We start from the raw sequence: 24,181 nt of genomic DNA, 5'->3' as shown, positions 1-24,181 counted from the left end.
CCATCCTTTAACTTTATTTTTATATACTTGTCTATTCTTTATAATTGTTGAATGTTTTTTTGCCATAGAACACACCATAGAAAATTCCTAAATGCATATGGCGAATAGAGTTCCTTAATATTATTTAATATGAACATGTTTATAGCTTAAGGAAATTGAGGTAGAAGCTACCCAACAACAAAGAAGCAAACAGCAAAATCTATTGAAGAAGGCATGTTGTATGAGTCGACAATAGATGAAGCATTATAGATAAATTTGCTGACACTCTATATGAAGCATGGCAAAATGGGAAAATAGATCACCCTCAGCATGTTGTGTACAGGCTTCAGTCTAGCTGAAGAGTCCGCAGTATTATTCCAGCGCACAGAATGGTAGTAATTAGTAATCATAACCTAATTGAAGGAAATTAAATATGCAAATTAAATACAAGTGCACCAACATGCAGTAGTCTTCAAGGTGCCACAAAAGATAAATCAGAATTAATTACAAAACTCAGGTGCATTATCTTAATCTGCTATTTTTTTTAAATGTAGGTAATGAGGAAGCCAATTAAAACTATCAAAGATGACATGCATTGATGACCATAACTCACAAAGTGAAGTTTTAATTTGATGATCTAACTGGGCAAATCCTCCTCTCATTAATCAATCTGCGGTGGTGCAGGAGGATATTAACCTTAACTGAAGCCACAATCAAACCATTAGACCTTCACCCTGAGGTTTGGATTTCCCCATGTAGGAAGATCTGGAGTGTAATCACTTATTATATGCTTGCTACTGCGGCAGGAATAGTTCTGATGCAAAGTTTCAGCCAGATATACTTTTTGACCAGCTGTGGCAGCTTTATCACAATGAGGATTAGATTAGATTAGATTAATATCCTCTTTTATTGTCATTTAGTAATGCATGCATTAAGAAATGATGCAATGTTCCTCCAGAATGATATCACAGAAACACAAGACAAACCAAGACTTAAAAAACTGACAAAAACCACATAATTATAACATATAGTTACAACAGTGCAAAGCAATACCATAATTTGATAAAGAACAGACCATGGGCACAGTAAAAAAAAGTCTCAAAGTCTCTCGAAAGTCCCATCATCTCACACATACGGTAGAAAGAAGAGAAACTCTCTTCCTGCCATGAACCTCCAGCGCCGCAAACTTGCCAATGCAGCACCCTGGAAGCACCCGACTGCAGCCGACTCTTGAGTCCGTCCAAAAACTTCAAGCGTCCGAACAGCCCTCCAATACTGAGCACCATCTCTGCCGAGCGCTTCGACTCCGGCCCCGGTAACAGGCAATAGGCAAAGCCGAGGATTTGGGGCCTTCTCCTCCGGAGATTCTCGATCGCACAGTAGCAGCGGCAGCGAAGCAGGCATTTCAGAAGTTTCTCTAGATGTTCCTCCATGCTTCTCACATCTGCCTCCATCAAATCAGGATTGTGCACGGCCCCTACTTAACAAATATGATATCATTTCGGAGCGGCCGCACGCACTGCGTCGCACCACCATCTAAGAAGGACATCCAGATTATCTCTCGGAAACGTTTCTTGCTAAATGAAGGGACAGGAGAATCAGACTGCTGGGCAGCAAGGGCAGGAGGCCCTTGGTGACACAGGCTGTACAGCCAGAGCTGACAGAGGCAGCAGTGCAACCTACACCATCCCAAGAAATGCTGCAGAGTGGCAAAAAAGTTTTACTAGCAGTTCAAGATGATCATTATAAGTAATATCATTTCTATTGAACATTTCCCTTGCTCCCTACACAACAAGCTCTAATTCCTAAACACCTACACCTCAAGGAAACTGAGTTCTGCAAAGAGCGTTCTCAATCAGCTTATGCGCTCGATAACAGATAGTGTTACAAGTCCTAACTGCTTAAAAGAATAAACACTTCTTTGCAGCACGATGAAAGCACTCAAACACCCTCTCACATATCGCTTAGACGGTCTCCTTTCTTTTTGAATGAAAACCTGGCTCACAACCAGTATTCATTGCCGGGGAGAAGAAGCAAGGAAAACATGAGAGCACCTGTCAGCAGAGGATGGACTCCGAAATCAGGGAGGGTGTGTAGTAGCCAAGTTGTCAGGCTGAATGCTGATAACAGGAAATACTTCTTTATATTCTAACATATATGCATAGCTATCTTACCAAGATGCTGTCTGATTAGAGGGTATGAGCTACAAGGAGAAATCGGGCAAACTTGGGTTGTTTTCACCAGTGTTTTGATGCTGAGGGGTGACCTGGTGGAAATTTATAAAATTACAGAAGCATAGAGTTGAGACAATCTTTTCCCGAGGGTAGAAATGTCAAATACTAGAGGGCATGAATTTAAGGTGAGATGGGGAAAATTTAAAGGAAATTTGTGGGACAAGTTTTAAAAACAAAAGAGTAATGACTGCCAAGGATAATGGTGGAAGTAGTAGCAAAACTTATTTAAAGGGCTTTTTGATATGTTCCTGAGGGAATGGAGGAATATGAATCACATGCAGGCAGAAGAAATTTAGTTTAAATTGGAATGTTAGGCACAGACATCATGGCCCAGAGGGCTTGTTTCTGTGCTGAATGTTCTTTGCTCTAAGTATTTTGAAGTATATTTTAAGTATGTTGGAACAATATGCTTACCCTGTTTAGCTGCTTTTTTTTTAGTAAGGGGAATTAGATCAAAAATGTAGGCACTAAAATGTTCTGTGCTGTTGCATTCTTCCTCAAGTTATTAAAATATTCTTTAATGAAGCCAAGAAGTTTTCAGAATAGAGGGATGTCAGCATGCGCATTGACAAATAAGTATTTCTGCTTTCCAGAACAGAATAGGAAGCTTGGATAAGCAAGATGGTTAGGATAACAACCACGGCATCGCCCTAGGAGACTGCCACAATTAAAGAGTTGGCACTTGCTCATTTGCCTTGTGCAAACGGCACGGCAGAAAGACCACAATGGGCTACTCGTTTAGAATCAGTGAGTTAGAAGTTTTTTTTCAACAAAGAGGCACTGAGCACGAGAAGAAAGTGGTGAAAGAAAAGATCACTAGGAACCGCACTTGGCTGAAGAACCTATAGGACCAAACACTGAGGGACAAATCTTCAAAATACTTCTGAAGAGTTTTAATCTCAGACATAAATGTGTATTGGTTGTTCTTCATTTCCGATGTTGACACAAACCTGTGCAGGAGGAGTTTTATAGTGAAAAAGCCATTGCACTGGGGCAGTTCCACTCTCTCAGCCTCAAATTTTGGTCCAATTGGTACGAAAAATCATCGCAACTAGAGACTTCCTCGGTTGCAGTGGACAGCCATGACGCCTGCTATGCCTTGTCATGCCCTCCACTCTCCACGAAGCACTGCAGAACCACCTTCTTGACTGTTAGATCTTAGAGTTGACCTCATCCACCCAGTCCGCTGGAACAGGTTTCGCATGCTGGGGTTGGCATATCCCTGTCTCATCAGTGTTAAGGGTTACTAGCTACCCTCACCTGGTTTAGCCTGCCGAAACAGTATACAGGTTTCCCCCGCTATCCAAATGTAGAGCGTTCCTATGAAACCTCTTGTAAGCCGAAATGGCATAAAGCGAAGAAGCAATTACCATTAATTTATATGGGGAAAATTTTTGAGCATTCCCAGACCCAAAAAATAACCTACCAAATCATACCAAGTAACACACAAAACCGAACACTAATATATGGTAAAAGCAGGAATGATATGATAAATACACAGCCTACATTATTTCTACTTTATATATGTACAGGGATGCCAAAACCTCTTCAACATCATCTTCATCAACTTCCACAAACCCAGCCTCCTTAGCCAAAGTCACTATTGCCGTATTTAATGTTGTTGGTTCGAAGCCTTTAAAATCGTTCACTACTTTGGGACACAGTTTCCTCCAAACACCATTTCTCATCGAGACTGTTAGCCTATCGAGAACATCTCCAAGGTTGGCAATTGCTAATTTTATACTGTAGACTTTCCAGACATCTTGCAAAGATTCTTCGGAGTTGCCCTCTCTATCAATGGCACTTACAATAAAACACATCACATTTTGCGTATAGTAAGCCTTAATCGTGGCTATTAGGCCTTGGTCACACGGTTGCAGCAACGACGTCGTACTTGGCGGTAAGAACACAACACGAATGTTACCACCATACTCGGTATTGCTTGGTGGAAGCAGCACCAGTGGCGTTAATATTAGGCATTAGGGTAAACCTGTCCTTCGATGCCTTGTGCCCTTTAGCCTGCTTTTCTTCTGTTGAAATAAATGTCTTGCTCGGCAATTTTTTCCAATAAATTGCAGTTTCGTCACAGTTAAACACTTGCTTATACGAATAACCACCTTCTCTAATTATTTTCTTCAGTTCTTTTGGTAACTTTCCGGCAGCTTCAGTATGAGCCGAAGCACTCTCTCCAGTAACCTTTAAGCTAAGAAGCTGCCCTTGCCTCAAAAACTGATCAAACCACCCATGACTACCTTTAAATTCCACTTCCACAACACTTTCATCACCATCATCCAGTGCTTTCTGTTTCAGCTTATTAAAAAGACTGACTGATTTCTCCTTAAGTATAAGATAACTTAACGGAACACCACGCTTTGTACACCCATCAACCTACTCAAGCAGTAGACTTTCCATTTTATCCATTACTGGATGCCGACTAAAAGAAACCACTTTGCTACTAGCAGAACCAATAGTAACATCGACAGCTTTCAAGATTCTTTCTCTCTGCGTGTAAATAGTACGAATGGTGGACGCAGGCAAGTTCAAGGCACGCACAATGTCTTTATTTCGTTCACCACGATCAAAACGCTTAATTACGTCCAGTTTTACGCTAAGCATAACACCCTTACAAGCTCTCTTAGGCTTTTCTGATACCTTAGGACACACCTTGCTAATGGATGCACAAAATAAATCAAGATAAAGCACGGATGCTCACAGATACAGTTCAAAGCTAAGGCGGCTTGATGCTGAGATGCTGAGTGCAGTTCCTGGGGAAAGAGCTTGGTGGCGCCACTCTCACTGCTCGGGGTGCGCGCTGCCTCTATAACGGCTCGCTGCAAAACAAACGCTGAACGCTATTTTCGCAAAAGCGAAAATCCTCCGGATTTCTTTTGGTTAGCGAAAACAGGGACTAATGTAGGTCTTTCGTAAAAGCGAAATGGTGTAAAGCGAACTTTCGAAAAGCGGGGGATACCTGTACTGGGATGTGGCCATTATACTTAAATAATGAACATAAAATATAGCAAAGGGTGAGGCCCTTCAGCCTCAATGTAAATGAGTAATCAGATGCCTAACTGAAGTAATCACTTCTGTCAACACAATGTCCACCTCCTTCCATTTTATGCATACACATGTGCCCATATAAGAGGCTCTTTAACACCTCTATCATATTTGCCTCCAGCACTATCCCAGGCAGCACATTCCAAGCACCCAGCAACTCACCACACTGCAGAAAAAAAACTTGCTCGGCACATTTCCTTTGAACTTACCCACTCTCACCCCTGTAGGCCCTCTGGTATTAGAAATTTCATCCTGGGAAAGAGATATCAGCTCATGATCTTATTAATCACTTTTAGGTCTCCCCTGAGTCTTCGTTGATTTAGAGAAAACAAACCAAATTAGTCCAGGCTCATCCTATAATCGAGGTAGCATCCAAGTAAACCTCTTCTGCACCTTCTCCAAAACCTTAACACATTTCTTGTAATGTGGCAAACAGAACTGAATGCAATATCCAGATGCAGTTTCATAAAACTTCAACATAACTTCCTAACTCTTGAGGTTCACCAGCAGCATCTTACCAAGATGGCGACGTGTTGCAAGCTGCTCTCAAAGCTTCTAAATATACTTCTGAATTACTTTCACTGCAATCTTCAGCCTGTAATTTCCCTTTAAGCAACATACATTTGAACTATCTTAATCAACTAGCAATTCCTTGACCTTCTGAAGGACTTGTCGGATTCAACTCTCAAACATGCAGGTTTGGCATCTTTTAGTGGATGATGGTACATCGTCACAGCCAAGAGTGAGGAAGGTGGGAGGATTCCAAGCCAGAATGAAACCAGCATCTTATTTGCAGATGTACAGTCGCTGAGAAAGATTGAAGACCCAAGGGGAGGATTGCTGTATCGGAGGGAAATAAGGAATTGCTGTGTTTCATGGAGACATGGGCACTTTGGACACAATGGATACATTGGTAAGCCCTGAGGGCTTCTCAATATACCAGATGCACTGGACTGCAAAATTCCATTCTGAGAAGTCAAAAGGTGGGGGTCTATGTTTCATGACCTCTTTGCGGTGCTCAGATAGTGTTCTTGTCACACTCTTGTTCTCTTGACCTCAAATATCTGATGATTAAGTGCCAACCATTCCACTAACCAAGAGAGTTCTCCTCTGTTATCCTGCCAAAGGCAGATATTAAGATATTAAGCAAGCATTCAATGTATTGAATGCCATGATTAGCAAACAAAAAACAGCCTATCCCAACACCTTTCAAATCATTGTTGAGGACTTCAATTAGACTTGTTTGAAGGCATCTCTGCCCTATTATCATCAACATATCACCTGTAGCATCAGGGCTCCCAACACACACTACCACTTTGACACTACTACTGTATTAGGAATGCTGACTGTTCCAAGCCTGGAAGACATTTCAGGAATCTGATGACTTAGCTGCCCTACTCCTACCTCTGTACAGGCAGAGAATAAATCGGAGGCTCCAGAGATAAGGTCAACAAAGAGGTTCTCATGGGAGATTGCAGAGTGGCTACTGGATTGCTTTGAGAACACTGGGCTATGTTTGAGGACTCAGAGGATCTGAATGAATACACCACAGTTGTCACGGACTTTATAAAAAAGTGTGTCCCCACCAAATCATTTAGTTATCCCTAACTAGAAGCCCTGGATGAGCCATGAGATCCACAATATGCTGAGACACAGACCAGTGGCATTCAGGTCTGGCAGACAAGTTAAATACAAGACGGCCAAGTACAATCACATGAAAACCATCTCACACGCAAAGTGGCAATTCCAGACCAAACTTGAATCACTAAAGTATGCTCGACAGCTGTGGCAGGGTTTGAATGCTATTACATAGAACATAGAATAGTACAGCACAGTACAGACCCTTCGGCCCACAATGTTGTGCCGACCCTCAAACCCTGCCTCCCATGTAAGCCCCCACCTTAAATTCCTCCATATACCTCCTACAAAAAGAAACTAAGTAACATGTGACAATAAGATTTCCCTCCCAGATGAGTTCAATTTTTTTTTAGTGCTCACTTTGACAATCAAAACATGGAGGCATCTCCAGAAACTTCCACAGCCCCCGATAACACTGACTTCAGTTTCTGAGGCCAACATAAGAACAGTCTTCAAGCAGGTGAACTGACAGAAAGGATCCAGCCCAGAGGGGCTACCTGGCTGAGTACCAAAGACCTGTCCTGATCAACTGGTTGGAGTGTTCACCAATATCTTTAACCTCTTGATTCAGCAGTCTGAGGTAGCCACCTGCGTCAAACAGGCTTCAATTATGGCAGTGCCCAAGAAGAACATGGAACATCATCCAACAGCACTTGCATCCACTGTGATGAATTGCTTTGAGAGGATGATGGTGAAACACATCAACTCCTGCCTGAGAAGTGACTTGGATCCACTCCAGTTTGCCTAACGGTACAACAGGTTAACAACAGATGCCATTTCATTGCCTTTTTCACTCAATCCTGGAATATCTGGATAAGAAAGGTGCATAAATCTAGATGCACTTCATTGACTACAGTTCTGCAATTAATACTATCATATCCTCAAAACTAATCAATCAGCTTCCCATCCTAGGCCTTGATACCTGTGCAATTAGATCCTCGAATTCCAAACTTGTAGAACATATTCAGTTTGAATTGGCACCAGCAACTCCTCCACAATCTCCAGCAGCACAGGTGCACCACAAGGTTGTGTGCTTAGCCTCCTGATGTACTCTACTCACCTTATAACTGTGAAGCTAAGCACAGCTCCAATGCAAATTTAAGTTTGCTGACAAGTTTGTAGGTCAAATCAAAGGTGGAGATGGATCAGTATATATGGGGGAAGATTGAAAATCTGGCTGAGTGGTGCCACAACAACAACTTCTTACTCAATGTCAGCAAGACCAAAGAGATGATTATTGATTTCAGGAGGAAGGAACCAGAGGTCAATGAGCCAGTCCTCATCAGAGGATCAGAGGAAGAGAGGATTGGCAGCTTTAAATTCCTCTGTATTAACATTTCAAACGATCTTTCCTGGGTCCAGAATACAAGAGCTATCATGAAGAAAGCATGGCAGTGCCTCTGCTTTCTTAGCAGTTTCAATAATCACCTAAATCTTTGACAAACTTCTATAGATGTGTGGTGGAAAGTATATTGACTGGTTGCAGCACAGAGTGGTATGGAAACACCAGTGCCTTTTTATGGAAAAGCTTACAAAAAGTAGTGGATACAGTCCAGTCCATCACAGGTAAATCCCTTCCCACCATTGAGCACTGGAGCACTGTCAAGGGAAGCAGTACCCATCATCAAGGACCCCACCATCCAGGTCATGCTCTCTTCTTGTTATTGCCATCAGGAAGGTGGTACAAGAACCTCAATACCCTCAACAATCAGGCGCTTGAAACAGAGGGGATTACTTAATTTGCCCAATTACTGAATTGTTTCCACAAACTATGGATTCATTTTCAAGGACTTGTCATCTCATGATCTCGATTAGTATTGCTTATTTATTACAATTTCTCTTTCTTTTTGTATTTGTACAGTTTGTTTTTCTTTTTGCACATTCGTTGCTATCTGTCTTGTTGGGTGCAGTCTTTTATTGATTCTACTGAGTTTTTGTATTTCCTGATTGCCTGCAAAAAAGTAAACCTCAGGGTTTCAAACGATGACATATAGGCACTTCGATAATAAATTTACTTTGAACTTCAAGATGAATTCCTCAACTAATAAAGACAAGCATGCCACATGCTTGATTAACCTTTCAGGGAGCTGTGAACTGAGACTCCAAGATCCCTCTGCACATCATCTCTGGTATGAGTCTTGCCATTGACAGTGCACTGGGAAATCAAATGTAAAGGGACAAAGTTAAAAACATCACATTGGGTCGGATCAAAGTCTGTCAGCCATCTCTCCATCCATATCTACAACTAATCTATATCCCACTGTGTCCTTTGGCAGTCTTTTACCCTATCCACTACACCATCAATCTTTGTTCTGCCTGCAAACCTACTAACCCGTTCTGCTACATTTTCATCTATTGACGTCAGAAGTTTACATACGCCTTAGCCAAATACATTTAAATTCAGTCTTTCACAATTCCTGACATTTAATCCTAGAAAACATTCCCTGTCTTAGGTCAGTTAGGATCACTACTTTATTTTAAGAATGTGAAATGTCAGAATAATAGTAGAGAGAATGATTTATTTCAGCTTTTATTTCTTTTGTCACTTTCCCAGTGGGTCAGAAGTTTACAGACATCTTGTTAGTATTTGGTAGCGTTGCCTTTAAACTTGGGTCAAATGTTTTGGGTGGCCTTCCACAAGCTTCTCACAGTAAGTTGCTGGAATTTTGTTCCATTCCTCCAGAGAGAACTGGTGTAACTGAGTCAGGTTTGTAGGCCTCCTTGCTCGCACATGCTTTTTCAGTACTGCCCACAAATTTTATATCGGATTGAGGTCAGGGCTTTGTGATGGTCACTCCAGTACCTTGACTTTGTTGTCCTCAAGAAATTTTGCCACAACTTTGGAGATATGCTTGGGGTTATTGTCCATTTGGAAGACCCATTTGCGACCGAGCTTTAACTTCTTGGCTGAGGTCTTGAGATGTTGCTTCAATATATCCACATAATTTTCCTTCCTCATGATGCCATCTATTTTGTGAAGTGCACCAGTCCCTCCTGCAGCAAAGCACCCCCACAACATGATGCTGCCACCCCCATGCTTCACAGTTGGGATGGTGTTCTTCAGCTTGCAAGCCTCACCCTCTTTCCTCCAAACATAACGATGGTCATTATGGCCAAACAGTTCAATTTTTGTTTCATCAGACCAGAAGACATTTCTCCAAAAAGTAAGATCTTTGTCCCCAGGTGCACTTGCAAACTGTAGTCTGGCTTTTTTATGGCAGTTTTGGAGCAGTGGCTTCTTCCTTGCTGAGCAGCCTTTCAGGTCATGTTGATATAGGACTCATTTTACTGTGGATATAGATACTTGTCTACCCGTTTCCTCCAGCATCTTCACAAGGTCCTTTGCTGTTGTTCTGGGATTGATTTGCACTTCTCGTGCCAAAGTACATTCATCTCTAAGAGACAGAATGCGTCTCCTTCCTGAGTGGTATGATGGCTGCGTGGTTCAATGGTGTTTATACTTGCGTACTACTGTTTGTACAGATGAATCTGGTACCTTCAGGCATTTGGAAATTGCTCCCAAGGATGAACCAGACTTGACATCATTTTCTGACCTCAATCTGATAGAAAATTTGTGGGCAGAACTGAAAATGCGTGTGCGAGCAAGGAAGCCTACAAACCTGACTCAGTTACACCAGTTCTGTCTGGAGGAATGGAACAAAATTCCAGCAACTTACTGTGAGAAGCTTGTGGAAGGCTACCCCAGTTAAACAATTTAAAGGCAATGCTACCAAATACTAACAAAGTGTATGTAACTTTCTGACCCACTGGGAAAATGATGAAAGAAATAAAAGCTGAAATAAATCATTCTCTCTACTATTATTCTGACATTTCACATTCTTAAAATAGTGATCTTAACTGACCTAAGGCAGGGAATGTTTTCTAGGATTAAATGTCAGGAATTGTGAAAAACTGAGTTAAAATGTATTTGGCTAAGGTGTATGTAAACCTGACTTAAACTGCGTATACAAACACAAACATACACAGATTGAATTTATTACTAACATCCTTCATATGAGTAAAAATTTTTACATTACATCTCTGTCTAAATGTACAATGTGCAATTTATAGTAAATAGTATGTACACCAGGACAGTCAATACAACATACAAATACAGTTGTGTCAGCTTGAATTAAACAGTCTGATGGCCTGATGGAAGAAGCTGTTCCAGAGCCCATTGGTCCTGGCTTTTATGCTGATGGTAACAGCTGGACAGTTTGTGTTTAGGATGACTCAGGTCTCCAATGATCCTACGGGCTCTATTTACACACGTCCTGAATCATGGGGAGTTCACATCTACAGATGTGCTGGGCTGTCTGCACCACTCTCTGCAGATTGAGGGAAGTACAGCTCCCATACCAGGCAATGATGCAGCTAGTCAAGATGCTCTCACTTGTGCCCATGTAGAAAGTCCTTAGGATTTGGAGGCCCATACCAAACTTCAACCATCTGAGGTGTAAGAAGCGCTGTTGTGCCTTTTTCACCACACAGCTGGTATGTACAGACCACATGAGATGCTTGGTAATGCTTATGCCGAGGAACTTAAAGCTGTTCACTCTCTCAACCCCAGATTCATTGATATCAATCAGGGGTAGCCTGTCTCCATTCCTCCTGTAGTTCACAATCAGCTCCTTTGTTTTTGTGACATTGAGGGAGTGGTTGTTTTCTTGGGACCACCATGCCAGGGTGGTGACTTGTACCTTATACTGTGCCAGGGTGATGATTTATACAGGTACCTTGCTGTTTGTGACAGTGAGGTACCAGTATAGATACCTCTGTAATACAGAGTAATACAGTAGTAATACAGCTAGTCATAGACCTCCAGACAGAATACATTCCACCAACTACTACCCTCTGTCTTCTATAGGCAAAATTATTGTGAATCTAATGGCCAAGTCATTGGTTCTGCATTCTGTAATCTTGTGGATGAGCCTGTCATGAAAGACCTTATCAAACACCTTACTAAAATCCAAGCAGACCACGTAATGGAATCCATAAAATAGAATGCAAATTGTACTGTAAACACTTTCTTTGCTGGAAAATAATTGAGATGTTAGACCACTGAGAGATATCACTGAACTGCAGGTCTCAAATCTCCTAGAAAACACTGCAGTCCAGGACATTTTTGGAAGTATCAGGATGCTTTTAGGGAATTGGAGGCATCCAGAGTAAATTGCTCTATTCCTTCAAAAGATGCTTAGACAGTTAACCACATGATTTAAAATCCTAAGATGGGTCTTTCTAGTCTGTAATTGTAACACTAATTTCAAAATATATCACTGACACACATTACTGTCTCATTGGAGAAGGACACTGAAGAAGTCTCACGGTCATGTGAGGGGTAAGTTTAGTTTCGTATTTTTTTTTAAACACACAGAGAGTGGGAGGTGCCTGGAATGGGATACCAGGGGTATTTGTGGCAGCAAGCAGATTGGTAGAGGTTAAGAGGCTTTTATACAGATATATGAATATAAAGTGAATGGAAGGATATGGATGATACCAAAGGGCACAGAATATAAATCGACACAATGTGGGCTGAGAGAAATTCAGCTTGAGAGTCCTGGGCTGTGATCAAGTCTGGAACAAATTGATCCCAGTATTTCTCAAACATGGCACCAATGAGCTAGTTATCATGAGTAAGTGCTACATAATAGCAGCAATGTCAACCATTTCCATCACATTGATGATGATTGAGAGTCAACTGATTGGGGAGCAATTAGGTGGATTGGATTTGTCTTCTATTTGCTGGACAAATACAGATGGCCAATTTCTTTTCCACAACGTTGGAAAGAAGCCTGCACTGTAGTTGTGCTCTAACGGCTTGGCAGAATATCTATCTGGTTCTCAAAAGCATGTCTTCAATGCAGCTAGGATGTCTCTAATGTAATACTCTAAAGCATTTCTTGAGATGATGAGAAGTGAATTGATGTTACTAAAACTAGCTTTAAAGATTGTGGAAATCTTGGAAAGAAAAAAATGAATTGGTTCATCCACTTAGCACTACTAGGTGAATATGACAGCAAAGACAATTGAAAATCAGGACATTGTAGATACTGGAAATCTGAATTATAACTGTTAGGTGCTACAAACACAGGAGGCCTGGCAGCATCCATGGGAGGGGGGTGCAAAACAAAATTAATGTTTCAGGTCAACACATACAAAATGCTAGAGGAACTCAGTAGGTCAGGCAGCATCTATTGCAATGAATAAACAGTCAAAGTTTTGGGCCAACTGAAAGGAAGTGAGAAAATGCCAGAAAAAGGTGGTGGGGAGAAGGGAAGGAGGACAAGCTAGGTGATAAGTGAAGTCAGGTGGGTAGGGAGGGGGGAATGAATTAAGAAGCTGGGAGGTGATGTGAAAAAGGCAAAGGGCTGAAGAAGAAAACATCTGACAGAAGAGGGGAGGGATCATGGGAGAAAGTGGAGGAGGAGGGGCACCATGGGGTGGTCCCCTGAACTGTGTTAGGTCTCACCAATGTAGAGGAGGCTGCATCAGGAGCACCAAATACAGTAGATTAACTCAACAGATTCACAGATGAAGTATTGCCACACCCGGAAGGACTGTTTGGGGCCTTGAATGGAGGTGAATGGGCAGGTGTAGCACTTTGGCTTCTTGCAGGGGTAAGTGCCTGGAGGGAGATTACTGGGAGGGACAAATGGAAATGGGAATCACAGAGGGAGTGATCCCTGTGGAAAGCGAAGAGTGGTGGTGGTGGTGGTGGTGGGTAAGAGAAGTGTTTGGTGGTATGCTCCTGTTGAAGATGGTGAAAGTTGTGGAGAGTGATGTGTTGGATATGGAGACTCATGGGGTGGTAGGTAAGGACAAGAGAAACTCTATCCCTGTTAAGATAGCAGAAAGACAGGGTAAGGGCAGAGGGATGTCCAGGAAATGGAGGAGATGAGGGTGAGGGCAGCATCAATAGTGAAACTCTGCTCTTTGAAGAAGGAGGAATGTCTCATCTTGCGAACAGATATGGTGGAGATGAAGAAACTGAGAAAAGGGAATGGCATTTTTACAGGAGGCAGGAGGTAGGGTGGGAAGAGATAGCTGTGGGTGCTGGTAGGTTTAAACAAAGATATTGGTAGACTGTTTGTCTCCAGTGTTAGAGACAGACAGAGTTCAAGGAAGGAGACAGACGTGTCAGAAATGGCCCAAGTAAATTTAGGGGCCAGGTGGAAGCTGGAGGCAAAGTTGATGAAATTGATGAGCTCAGCATGAGTGTACAAAGCAGCACCAATGCAGTCATCAGTGTAGCGCAGAAAGAGGTGGGGAGCATTATCAGTGAAGGCTTGGAACATGGACTGTTCCACTTAGCCAATGAAAAAGCAGGCATAGCTGGGGCATAGAGAAAGTAAGGGGAACTGAAGGAGAAGTTTGAGGGCGAGGACCAGTTCTCCCTGACAGAGAACATGGGAAACTGTTTGGGTCTGTTTTCAAGAAAGAAATGGAGAGCTTTAAGGCCTTCTTGATGGGGTTAGAGTGTATTGGGACTGGACACCCACATTGGAAATGAGGTGATCATGGCCAGGGAATTGAACATTGTTGATGAGATCAAGAACATGTGAAGTGTTGTAGATGTTGGTGGGAGAACAATGAACCAAGGGGGATAAAATGGAGTCAAGGAATATGGAGACAAAACACAAAATGGTGGGGGAACTCAGCAGGACAGGAAATCAGGGTAAGAAGGTGGGGGGGTGGGGGAAGTAGTAGTACAAGATGGTCGGTGATAGGTGAAACTGGGAGTGAGGAGGGGTGAAAGAAAGAGCTGGGAAGTTGATTGGTGAAAGAGATAAAGGGCTGGAGGAGGGGGAATCTGATAGGAGAGGGTGGAAGATTATGGAAGAATGGGAAGGAGGAGCACAGCTAGCTGGACTATATCTCTTCCCCCTCTGTCACTTACTAAAATGCCATCCCCTTCCCCCAGTTCCTCCGTCTCCACCACATCTGCTCTCAGGATGAAGCTTTTCATTCCAGAACTAATAAGATTTTCTTCAAAGAAAAAAATAGGGACTTTCCTTCCTCCACTATCCACGTTGCCCTCACCTGTATCTCTTCCATTTTGTGTACGTCTGCCCTCACCCCATCTTCCTACTGCCACATCAGGGATAGGGTTCCTCTTGTCCTCATCAATTACCCCACCAGCCTCCGTGTCCAGCACATAATCCTCTGCCACCATCTCCAAGGGGATCACCCCAGAACGCACATCTTTCCCTACCCCCACTTCCTACAGGGATCACTCCCTACGTGACTCTCTTACACACTTGTCCCTTCCACTGATCTCCCTCCTGGTATTTATCCTTGTAAGTAGAACAAATGCCACACCTGTCCTTACACATCCTCCCTCCCTACCATTCTGGGCCCCAAATAGTCCTTCCAGATAAGGTGACACTTCATCTGATAGTCTGTTGGGGTCACCTACTGTATCCCGTGCTCCCAGTGTGGCCTCCTTTATATCGTTGAGACTCAATGTAGATTGGGAGACCACTTCTCTGAGCACGTATGCTCCTTCTGTCAGAAAAAGAGGTAACTCCCATAGCAACCCATTTTAATTCCACTTCCTATCCCCATTCCGACATGTCAGTCCATGGTCTCCTCTACTGCTGCGGAGGCCACACTCAAGATGGAGGTGCAACACCTTATATTCCATCCGGATAGGCTCCAACCTGATGACAAGAACATCAATTTCTTGAACCGGGTAATTTCCCCTCACCTTCACCATTCCCCATTCCTGTTTCCCTCTCCTTCCCCATCTCTTTACCTACCCATGACTTCCCTCTAGTGGTACTCCTCCTTCGCTTTCTTCCATTATCTTCTACCCTTTCCTATCAGATTCTCCCTCCTCCAGTCCTTTATCTCTTTCACCAATCACCTTCCTAGCTCTTTACTTCACCTCTTCCAGTTTCACCTATCACCTAGTACTTCTCCCCTCTCCCCAAATTCTTACTCTGACTTCTGGTCCTGATGAAGGGTCTCAGCCTGAAACATCAATTGTTTCTTTATTTATTGCTGAATTCGAGTTGCCTTGGCTTTCCAGTATCTGTAGATTTTCTTGCGTGCCAAGGAATACGGACATGAGTTCAGTGGTGCAGGAGCAGGCAGAAACAATGGGCCTACCCGGACAGTTAGGTTTGTGGATCTTGGGTAGGACGTACAAACGAGCAATCTTAGTAAAGGAATTATGTGGTTGTTGGCTGTCGATAGGGGATCTCCAGAGTTAATGAGGTTGGTGATGGTATCGGAGCCAATGTCCTGAGTGGGGTCCTTATCAAGGGAAAAAGAAGTGGAGGTGTCCGAGAGTTGCCTCCTGGCCTCAGCAAGTTGGAGGTCAGTTCACGCTACAACAGCATCCCCTTTGTCAGTGAGTTTGATGATGAGGTTGGGATTAGGGCAGAGAGAGTGGAGGGCAGTGTGTTCAGAGGGGTAAGGTTCAAAGAGGAGTGGAGTGCTAAAGTCAAACCAGTTGACTATTAGAGATGAAAACATCCAGAGCAGGCGAAGAACCACAGCAGTGTCTCAGAGAACAGGAAGGAGAGTTGAAAATGGGAGAATGGGAAAATAGGGGTCATCGGTAAGTGGTGGGGAATTCTTGCCAAGGAGATGGGCTCAGAGACGGAGGCAATCAAAGAAGAGCTCAGCATCATGGCAGGACGGAACTCACTGAGGTGTGGGCAGAGAAGGACAAAGGCAAGGCACTTGCTGAGGACAGGGTGTTCAAGTCTGTTTCAGGTCAATGACACTTCACTTGAGTCACAAATGATGTAGGGTCATTGATCCGAAATATTTAATCAGCCTCTCTCTGAACAGCTGTTGTCTGATGTATTGAGTATTTCTAGCACTTAATGAGTGCAAGTATTTCAGCCTTGAAATTAGCACTCATGTGTTGAATTGCCCCATTACTGAGGGGAATGATAAGTTTGTCTTCAGAGACACATCATCCCACCATTCACAACTGTGAGCAAGGAGCTAATCATTGTAGCATCAGTTATCTCTTTAATGCTCCTTGTTGCAACTTTGCCAGGTTGGCAAAACTTTCGGATACATTGGGGGTTGCCTCAGAAATGTCTTCTGCCCTCTTCATTGAATCAGTCTGATCCTGGGCTTAATTATAAATTGCAGGGTATGCCAGTTCACAAAGATAGAGGCTTAGATGATGTACATCATGGGTGTCCAATTTCAACCTGCCAAATCTTTTTTGGAGTTTATCCCAGATTGTCTGATTACAATGCCACACAATACAATGAAGGATATATTTGTGCCCTTTTCACCAGAGTGCTGTTTGACACTATTTATATTACAGCTAAACAAGGAGAATAGATGGTAATCAGAAAGTAGTTTCCATTTCTATATCTGTCCTGATACTGTAAGACGCCATGGAGTCTTGAGTCAATGCAGAGGACTCCCATTGCCACCCCCTCCAAAACTTGGTCCAATATTGGCCTGTCCTGCAAGGACTGTCTAGTGTAATATCTATAGAGCATGTTTCTGTAAGTTGGACTATGTCAGGCTGGAACAGCACTCCTCAGCCCTTGACATACTTGTAAAAATTACTTTGCCAGGTTGATTTGGCTGGGAAACACTTTGGCACATTCAAAATTAATGCCCAGCTAATCTGGCTAGTTTAAAGACAGATACTTCCATCTGGATGCCCCATTTGTTTTCTTGATACAATTATTTAATGAGATACACCGCAGGATAGGCCCTTTGAGCCACATGGCCCAGCAATACCCCAATTTAATTCTAGCCTAATACCGGGATAATTTATAATGACCAATTAATATCTTTGGACTGTGGGAGGAAACTGGAGCAACCGGAGAAAGCCCACGCCATCACAGGGAGAACTTACAAACTCCTTACTGGCAGCGGCAGGAACTGAACCTGGGCTGCCCGTACTGTAAATCATTATGCTGAGCACTGCACTACCGTGCCGCCCATTTCAGAGAGAAGATAAGGACTCAACCATATTGCTGTAGATTTCTGGAGTCATTTATAACCCAGACCAGGTAATGACAGGTCTCCTGAACCCTACTGATGAACCAGTTGGGCTTTTACAATAATGCAAGTTTTTCTGTGTTCTATACTACAGGGATTATTTTAAATCTGAAGTTAATCTAAGACCTTAGTTTTCATGCTTTCTTCTGGCATCCAAGGGTAAGAACTGTCCCAGTTGTCGAAACACTCAGAATTCATTATCCTTGCCTTAGAGATACTCAGCAACTGATAGTGTACTCAGGGGTGAAAGTAATTAAATGTTTTTTTTATTGGTATAGTCACATCACACATAACATTGGCCATTTTCTTACTTACATGCCATATGGCCCACATTGACCAACTTTTTATAGTTCTTAAAATTTAGTTGCCCTTAAAAGAGTAACAGCCATTTCAGCTTTGAATCTCCAAATGTAAAATATGAAAAAAATTGGGAAAATAATCAAGTGACGTAATCATGAGCTGAAGGGCTTGTTGCTGTGCTGTACTTTTCTGTGACTGAAAATTATTGGGATATTATTTAGTGTCCGACATTTTACCCAGCTCAAGCAGACAAAATAATGATAAACAAGAGATTCTGCAGATGCCCCCTTTCCCCTCACTTTGTTTCATCCATCTCCTTCCCCACCTTTTAGTTCTGTCTTCTATCCCTTTCTTTCCTGTCCTGATGAAGGGTCTTGGCCCCAGGTATTGATAAATACTGCCTGACCTACATATTCTCAATAGATCTTGCCTAACCTCCTGAGTTCCTCCAACACTGTGTATCTGATAAAATAATGATGGCATAATTCTCAAATCCACAGATCGAATTTACAATGTGAAAATGCAATTTTTCCATCTTCCTGAGACGTTCAAACAAATGCTCTATTGGATCTTTTATTGACTTTTTTTTTAAGCAAAATCTTTCATTTCCCATTCCTGAAAAGTCCAACTTTTATGGTATTTATATCATATTGGACTATCAAACTGCTCAAGCGTGTTTTCTTTAAAAAAAGCCACCTTTACTCAACTATTGTATGGATTAATTATGGTAATTCATGTTCAAATTGTGGATCTTTGCCTTAAACCAGCAATTTTGAGTATTTGTGTTTGATCTACAAAATTTTTTGCAGTAATTAAGTTTGCCACTTCAACCATAATGCAATCGTCTTATCCTCCCATTCTACTGTGCGTTCATAAAGATACCAGTATATTCCACCCATTATTGTAACTACTCAATCTATTTTGTGCAGCCTTCCTGAGAGCTTCAAAATACCTGAACAATTCTAAACAATGCACTTTACCTCAAAAAAAAATGCCAAGCTCAATAATTAATAGAAGTGAAAAGAGTGAACATTTGTTAAATTGTACAGCATCAATGGTGCATATAATTCTGTCATGGTCCGGTCCGTGAGGTCTGGATTTCAGTTCACGGTCCAGCCCATCGTTCCTTATTCCAGGTTTTCTGGTTTTCCCTTTTTCTGTTGGGTGCTCTAATTGAGGCAGCTGATTGACATTTTGAGCTGGCTACATACATAGCTCCTTGGTTCAGCTTCAGTTGCTGGATTGTTCCTGTCCAAACCCCTTCTCTGCCCCTGCCTCCTGAAGCCTTACCCTGCAACCAGTGTCTGGAGCCTTGCCTCACCTGGAACCCTTGCCTGCAACCTTCGCTTGCACCACTGTCAAGTTCAACCGCTGGAGCAAAATAAGGAACTGTCTATTGTTGTTTTGAACTGTCTCTGTGTCCATGCCTTCGCTAGGTAGGTCTGGCCGTTTGCCGCTACCTTGAGTTGGGAACAGTCTCTCTGTCCACGCCTTCGCTAGGTAGGTCCAGCTGTTTGCCGCTACCTTGTGTTGGGAACCGTCGCTCTGTGTTCTGTACAAGTCCCAGCCCTACGTCTTGCTCCCTAGGAGGGGTCCTGACTCTGTGTAGAACCCCGGCCCCAAGTTCTGTTCCCAAGGAGGCGTCCCAGCTCTATGATCCATGTCTCTGCGTTCCTGTCCTCTCCTGTCCAAGGCTCTGCGATCCTGTCTCCCAAGACCAAGGCTCTGTGTTCTACATTCCTGTCTCCCTCGACCAAGGTTTTGCGTTCCTGTCTCCCTCGCCCAAGTCAAGGCTTCGTGTTCTCGTCCTGTCCATGTTTGTCATCCTGTGCTGGAGTTCGCTCGTCTTGCCCAGGAGTCTCTCGTTCTGTCCTGTAGCCTCACCTAGTCCTGTCTCCCATGACCACGTCACATCTTTGCCTAGTTCCGGAGTCCAAGCCCGAGTCAAGACCCAGGTTCTGGGTCCTTGTCCAGTCTCTGGCTAGGAGTCCAAACCCAAGCCTCGCCACGCCCTCGCCTCGCGGAACCCAAGCCCCGTCACGTCCCAGTTCCTTGACCTGGTCCTGCTTGCCTCGCCAATGCCCTAGCCCAAGTCTGTGTTCTTATCCCAGCTCTCTAGTCAAGTCCTGTTCCTGGTACTTCAGTGTCTATGTCTTACATTTGGGTCCACCACCAACGCCCACCTTTTGACAAACTCTCAATAGTGCTGACATAAAATTTAGTGCCATGGATGTGCACTGTGTTCCAAAAAAATAATGCAACAATGGAAAAAGTATGTGATTAGAAGATCAAAATCAGCAGCTGGCATGGTGGTTGTGGCTGTGACCTTCTACGCAAATGGCTTCCTTCAACCTAGAGCTACAAATACTTCTATCAACTTGATGTGAAGTATGGGAGGTCACTGATGTTTTTTGTTTATCCACAACCATTACTTCCCTTGCTGGAGATCAGAAGACAGTAGGTCATAACTCAAAGCCAACTAACGGCTTTGTGAGATCCCCAAGGGCCCATGCCTGCCCTTGGTAACTAATTGATCACAAGCAACCAACTGGCTTAGAGCCCAAATCAGAGTGGAGGTAGCAATAATTCCAGCTGCAAGCGTCAGGAAAGGGGACATGCTGAATGACTGGACTGCGAGGAGACATCGTGAGGCTCATGTCAATTGCTACTCAACCTCGCTCCAGTTAGAAGCTCCCATTGACCAATTGGAGGGCAAGTTGCTGGACAACCCCCGATAACCTACATAGCCCTGTCTACATATTTAGCAGGCTAACTTTACACAAAAACATGAGTACCCAGTGTTGGGTGGCTGCTGTGTCTAATAGAAGCTGCAATGTCAGCCTGAAGAAAATGTTTCATGGTTGGGATGGTCATCCTATTTAAACGAAAATTGTACATCTCCAAATCTGCAAGATATCCGTATTAAGACACAAACTCCTCCCTTTTCCTTGATATTGAACAGAGTCTTCCTAATGGAGTAAGCATTTCTTTGTGGATTGCCTTCAGCCTGTCCCTATCGATTGCCCCTACCAGGTCTTTAACAGAGTCCTCTGCAGCTGAACTCTGAGTGACCATGCATTCCAGTCTTTCTTCCTGTTGTGTGTCACTGCCCAGTGATTTCAAACAGGCAGATTCCCATCTTCAAATGACATGCATTTGTCACTCAGTATCCAAGGTGTTCATTGCAAGTGTTACAGGTGTTCATCACTGGTCTTCATGCAGTTCCTGCTTCGCCTGGAAAGGATGACGTCGTGGGTCACACATACACATCTAACGTTGTAGAAACAAGAGACTGCAATGCCGGAATCTCAAAGTCCAGAGTTCAAAATTCATATTTATTATCAAAGTATGTATGAATATCATAAACAAGTTGGAGATTCGTCTCCTTGCAGGCATCCACAGAAAAAAGTATCAATAGAATCCACAAAAACTACACACAAAGGTGGACAAACATCCAATGTGGAAAAGAGGACAAATCACGCAAAAAGCAAAAGAAAGTAACCATAATATCGAGCAGAAGCTGCAGAGTCAGTTCAGCACTGATGTGAGTGAAGCTGGCCCAGGAGCCCAATGGCTGCAGGGCAACAACTGCTCCCAACCCCAGCCAGCAGCATGAGACCTGAGACACTTGTACCTCCCACCTGATGGTGATAGTGAGAAGAGAGAGGGAGACAGGTCAAACGCAGGCATACGGCACTGATCACTGGTTCATTTTCTGCCCTCAGGCATCAATGCTTTAAACTGGCTTAATGCTTTAATTGGCGTGGAGTAACAGAGCAGAGCACATGTGTAGGAGCCATGCACCTATTTATTGTCTGTCTGTATTGTATTTGTGTTCCACATCCTCACACTGGGTGAAGGTAATTTGTCACGTGGGTTTGGCTGGTGGTAAAATAGATGAATATGGTCACCTGCTCAACTGCCTGGCAGAACAGAGAAGGGGTGAGTAGGGAGCACGTATTTTTTTGTTGACCGGTTGTCCTTGTCTGAATTTGAACAAATTATGCTCGACTTTGACCACTCATCTTTGTTTGAACTTGATCCAATTACACTTGTCAAATTCATTTTTGCTTAACATGAATTATGGAAGAGTTGAATGATGTTACTGTTGGTTTGTAATAAAGGATTAAACATACCTTTTCGACTTGGAATTCAGTTGGTTACAAGTGTGTCATACAATGCAATACACCCTCACAGCCTCTCATCTACTTTTTGTTTGTTTCAAAGTAGTCACTACAACAGGTTAACTTTCCGCTCTCGGCCTCGACACAGCATCCATCCCCAGTAATGACCACCTTGCGATGTCCATACATGATTCTCAAGATTGTAAAATCACTATTTTGTTTAGGCAGTTCAAAAGTACATAGGCTGCAGATTGCAGTGATCACAGTTCAGAAATATATTGAGCAGGGTACCTAGTAGTTCTGCCTACAAAATATTGCCCTATGTCACCAGCATCATCTTGGAATCTAGAGCAAAAAGAAACAAAATAAACTGATGGAAGTGTTCAGCAGGTCAAGCAACATTTGAGGAGCTAAAGGGATAGCTGACGTTTCTGGTCAAGAACCTACATCAGGATTGACGTTTATAGTTACGTGCTTAGGAAGCGAGACAGGAAGAACCTTGTTGACAGCATGTACAACTAATTTAAGACAAACATGTGCAGACAGAAGGGAAAGTGAGAAGTGGGAAGGAGGATCATGCACACAGACAACATTATCTTTGATCAGTTAGGCAATGGCAGTCATGATGACTTCAACAACACATGACCTAGTATCATTTCCTCCTGCATGGTTAGCTCCTATTACATCTTGCCGTGCTCCACCTCATTTTACAAAGGAACAACCAGGCATTGTTTGCAAGCTGTGAGATGTGGGATGGAATTTTGCAGTATTACTAAGAGTGGCTTGCGTGGTCCAACAGTCCACAGCAGGGGGATGGGAAACAAAGCACCAGCTCAAAAAGTGGAGGAACGCAGAAGGACGTAGATGTCAGGGCCAATTAAAACAGGTAGGAGCTAAGTAATAGAGATAGGATGAATAATTTGAAGTGTGTATGTGTTTAATGTAAGGAGTATTATGGGTAAATGTGATGAACTTGGAGCATGGAACTATGATACTGTGGCCATTGCAGAGACTTAGCTGAGAGAGGGACAGGAATGGGTGCTTAACGCCCCAGGGTTTCGATGTTTTAGAAAAGGTAGAGGGACATAAAAGTGGTAGGGGAAGTTGCACTGCTTAATCATGGACAATATTACAACTGTACTCAGAGGGACATAATGGAAGATTTGTCCATTGAATTTACATAGGCAGAACTTAAAAAAGGAAAAATGCAATCACTCTGATGAGATTGTACTACAGGCCCCACAAATAGCCCTGGGAAACTAAGGAACAGATAGTCTATTTAATATTTTAGTAATTTTTGAGTAATATTATAAATGTTGTTTAAGCATCCTTTTGTTTCTTATGTAATTCATTATAGTTCTATGTACAAAGTATGTGAATGGCATACAGCATCATGCCACAGCATTTTGCGTGCACACTTCGCTTAAAGTAAAAACAAATATACATAAGTTATCTCTCAGCTCCCTTGCTTTGCTTTCAATTAGTTTGTATGTTGTGGAGTTACAAAACAACAGTGGCGACAAGGATATATGTTTTGAAGTGCAGCGAGATGTTCAAGTTCAACAAAAAGCAGGAAATGGATGAATTTATGGGTTCATAAACAGTGAGCACTGGATGATGATAATAATAATAATAGTAAGTTAAAAAGGAGCAAAAATGACTAGCTACATCGGAAAGATAGACTGTTCAGTTACACAAGAGATAACTGGATTTTGCATACCGAACAAAATGAGCAATTTCTTTTCAAGCAAATGAAATGACCACTAAAAAGTGAATACCGATTTTATTCAGTGCATTGGATTTAACTGCTCCAACCAAACCAGCTGAAATGAGCTTTGCAGATATTATGAACATAATGCA

The 24,181-nt window shown here is 42.8% G+C and overlaps 1 protein-coding gene and 1 long non-coding RNA gene across 5 annotated transcripts in view; one reads left to right on the top strand and one right to left on the bottom strand.

The window, feature by feature from the left end:
* Window positions 1–24,181, bottom strand: part of LOC134348459 (diacylglycerol kinase beta) — a 579,084-nt gene that overhangs the window by 461,529 nt on the left and 93,374 nt on the right. The gene's annotated exons all lie outside the window — the stretch shown is intronic.
* Window positions 23,075–24,181, top strand: part of LOC134348460 (uncharacterized) — a 60,725-nt gene continuing 59,618 nt past the window's right edge. Inside the window, exon 1 of the long non-coding RNA XR_010018422.1 lies at window positions 23,075–23,207. This is a non-coding gene — a long non-coding RNA (uncharacterized LOC134348460). The remainder of the gene's footprint in view (window positions 23,208–24,181) is intronic.

This window comes from Mobula hypostoma, chromosome 6 (assembly GCF_963921235.1).
Source record: "Mobula hypostoma chromosome 6, sMobHyp1.1, whole genome shotgun sequence".
NCBI lineage: Eukaryota > Metazoa > Chordata > Chondrichthyes > Myliobatiformes > Myliobatidae > Mobula > Mobula hypostoma.
The sequence above is the reverse complement of the archived record's forward strand: the minus strand, read 5'-3'. Positions and strand labels throughout refer to the sequence as shown.